Source organism: Capsicum annuum, chromosome 10 (genome assembly GCF_002878395.1).
Source record: "Capsicum annuum cultivar UCD-10X-F1 chromosome 10, UCD10Xv1.1, whole genome shotgun sequence".
NCBI classification, from domain to species: domain Eukaryota; kingdom Viridiplantae; phylum Streptophyta; class Magnoliopsida; order Solanales; family Solanaceae; genus Capsicum; species Capsicum annuum.
The window spans coordinates 212862391-212866546 of record NC_061120.1 but is presented as its reverse complement, the minus strand read 5'-3'; positions in this window follow the sequence as shown (position 1 = coordinate 212866546).

The following is a 4156-nucleotide window of genomic DNA, read 5'->3' as shown; positions in this document are numbered from 1 at the left end:
AGCTGAATATTTTTCTTGCCTAACACTACCATTATCTTTTTTTATCTTTTTTTATTTTTTTGTGTTTCCCCGTTTTTTCTTCTTCTTTTTTCTATTTTTTCCTACTTTTATTTTTTTTGTTTCTTTCTTTTTGTTTTTTTTCCTTTTCTCTCTCTCTTTAATCTCTAGCTTCTATTTCTCTTTCTTCTTTCTTTTCTTCTTTGATTTTTTATTTTTTTATTTTCTTGTTCTATTTTATATTTTTTGTATTTTCAAAAATATGACTAGTCGAGCACAAGTCATGGATGATAACGTAAATTCCACAATTGTTTATCGTATTTGTAGTCACACCGCCATTTGTATTTTTATATTTATTGATACAACTATATTTGTATTTATATTTTAAAGTTCGCACTTGTATTTATATTTTTTAGGTCGCATTTGTATTTGTATTTAATAGTTCGCACTTGTATTTGTATTTGTATTTGTTAGTTTGCCCCATTTATATTTTATATAATTCACACTTGTATTTTAGAAAACTATTTTGTATTTGTATTTTATAACTGATTGCATATTATATTGAATTATATTTATAATGGTTTTATTGTGTTTGTATATTTAGATTATATTTGGATTATACTTGTATTTGTATTCTATTTTCTTCATTACATTTTTATTTTTAAGAAATTATTTTATATTTGTATTTGTAAGTTGATTGCATATTGTATTTAGTTATGACTATGTACAATTTATCATTTGTATTTGTATACAAACAAGTAAGTGCATTAATTGTATTTTCGTGATTCTAAAATATATAAATATGTAATGTATTATTTGATACAAATGTATCGTTTTGTATTTGTATATCAAAATTATCATTCATATTTGTAAATAAACAACTATCACTTGATACAAATACAATGACAAACAAATGAAACAAATGATTTTACAAATACAAATACAATATGTATTTGTATGTATTGTATTTGTATAAAAATTTGAGTTGTATTTATTTGTATAAATAAATACAACTAGTATCAATAAATACAAACAAGTATTCGTAGAAAAAAAAATCAATCGTTCCTTTTCAATAATTAAAAAATACAAATGGTAGTTCACACTTGTATTTATATGTTATAGTTCGCATTTGTATTTGTATTTGTATTTGTATTTTATAGTTCACACTTATATTTATATGTTATAATTCACATTTGGATGTGTATTTTATAGTTAGCAATTGTATTTGTATGTTAGAGTTCACATTTATGTTTGTATTTTATGTTTCGCACTTTTATTTGTATTTGTTAGTTCGCACAAATGAAAAGAAGGAGTGAAATTGAAAAGAAAAAAAATGAAGAAAAATGAGAGAAAAAGAAGGAGAAAAAAATACAAAAAGAGATGAAGAAAAAAAAGAAAAAGAAAAAAGAAAAAAGTGAAAAAATAAAAAATAAAGAGAAAGCAACAAAAAAAAGAAAAAGAAAAACTGAAGAAAAAAATACTGAAAAAGGAAAAAAAAAAAGAGAATAGTAAAAAATAGAATAAAAGAGAAAAATACATGAGAAAGACTATGAATTGTAATAAGAAATAATTAATAGGTAAGAGGGGGTTATGAATTGTAATTAATTGAAAATTATGCTTTAAGTGGTAATAAAAGTCAATAGTGGCTAATCCGGATAATTTTTCCATAACTATATTTGTTTATTTATTTAAAAAAAAAAAGGACTAAAACACATGGAATGGGACCAATTATAAAAAAGACATTTGTCATTTTTATTAAAATAATTTTCATATATTTAATTTAAATAAAAAATATTAATAACCCCACCCCCACGATATATCTTCCTAACCACCCCACCCACCCCATGTCATCTTCCTCAACACACCCCACCCACCCCTAAATCATTTGTTGCCACCTCACCCTCCCCTAACCCCACCCACCCACCCCATATTGTCTTCTCTAATTCAAAAACCCCCGCCCCTGCCACCCCCAACCCAAAGTTTTTTTTTTCTATTCATATATTTTTTTCATTTTCTTCCATACTCACTATCAAATTTTCATTATCACCATAGCATCACAATCACTAAACTCAACCACCGAAACAATTACCATTGAAATTGTCATCATCAATTTTATCAATTACTATCAAAGTCACCACCAACATCATCAAATTTACGAGCCTCCATCAATCCTCTACTACCATCATAGAACCACTATTATCAAACCAACCATCATTGGAATCGCTATCATTATTATCAATTTTATGAATTATTACTAAATTATTATCAATTTTATGAATTACCACTAAATTCTCTAAAATCTTGCAGCTCTTGGTGACTCTGTCACTGTTACTCGTGACAAAATCAAGATCACTGTTGATTATGATAACTGGTGGTTTGGTTTATATTTCTATCTATGTATGTGGATTTATGGAAAATTAGTGTATGGATGTGTTAAGAAAAGAAATGATGAAAATTTAATGGATTGAAAGAGTCAGAAAAAAAGAGAAGAGAGCTGAAAAAATTACAAAAATATCCCTAAAACACATCTAAAAGCGAGTGTGATACATTTTCTTTGCTAAATCAACAAAAGGTGTCAAAGTGACACAATTTATCGCTATTTGAAGTGCCAAAAGTGAACAACGTCCACTTGAGGTGTCAAAGTGAAAGATAATGCCAAGTTGAGGGGTCTGTCGATGTGTTTGGCGTTAATTCTACAACTGGAAGAAGTATAAGAAATAAAGAAAACAAAGAGAAAAGACATAAAGATATCGTTGAAGTTGTACCAAATTATTAAAAAGACATTTTAACTTTATGGGTGTCCTTTTATCCCATAAAACTTGTAAAGACTAGTGTAAAAACAAACTTTTGATCAATTTTTAGCCCAATTTAAGACTCAAAAACAGCGCGTGTGATGCACTCCCAATCGAAATTTTGACATTAAGATTGATTTTTCTTTAACATGGTTAAATTACTTTTCTCTTTGGTGAAAAAAACTCATAGAACTCATACTTCCTTTGATTCTTTCCCTCTTCAAGAACCCAATAAACATCCATGTCATTCTCTTCTCCTCTCCTTAGAATTGCAAATTAACCTTACAGATTTGCAATTTCAAGATCATATTTTGAATTTTGATGAATTTAAAGTTATACATCTTGTTTCAAAATTAATTTTTAGTATATAGTGAGTGAACCTGATGAGTAAAAGTGAATTAATTGATGAATTGAATTAGTAAAAATGTATCAACTGAATGCTCCACCCTTCTTTAATAACTTTGCAGCTTTGTTTTTCCGCGATATATACAGAGAAAACTGAACAAAGAAAACAAAGAAAAAAACATAGACAAGATGCAATATTTAAAAATTCAAAAATATTGGCATTATAAAAGCATATTGGAGCTCTCTTTGATTTGTGAAAAATTATTTTGCGAGACCAATACTTGCATTCATAGCACCCAAAAAAAATATGAAAAGATTTTTTTTTATGCTTTTTTTTTTTTTTTTTTTTTTGTATCTCTAAATCTGAGTTTTTTTTTTTTTTTTACAAGTAAATAATAGATATTATGCTTGAAGGCAATAGTTAGAAGAAGTTGATGAGAGGTCTAGATTTTAAACAAGCTTAAGGTAGAAGAAAAGATGACATCTCACATTCACGCGTATGACTTGCGTGATGATACACATGGGCTTAAAATCGGTCAAAAGGATACATTTATAGTGATCTTTACAAATTTTGTGGGATAAAAAAAATTTCGTAAATTTAAAGTGTCTTTTTAAAAATTTGAAATAACTTCAGTGGTGTTTTTATATTTTTTTCTCGAAAACAAACAACATAGGAACTTGTAGTAAATAAGTGATAAGTTTTTATACTTTTTAAAAGTAAAAAAAAAAATGATGGTTTTACTCTCTCCTCTCAAAATAGTTGGCATTCTTTTATTTTTTAGAGTCAATTTGATTAAATTTTTAAAATTAAATTACATTAGATTAATTTAATATTCTAAATTTAAAATTTAGATATTCAAAAATCATATGAATAATATATGTTGCAACATTTTTTTTTTCAGTATGAGTAAAAAATATAAATTAAAATATTGATCAAAATTTATATAATTAAATTTTTTTTTTTAAAAAAAAACATGCCAACTATTTTGAGTTTGGAGAAAATACTTCTTATTATCAGAGAG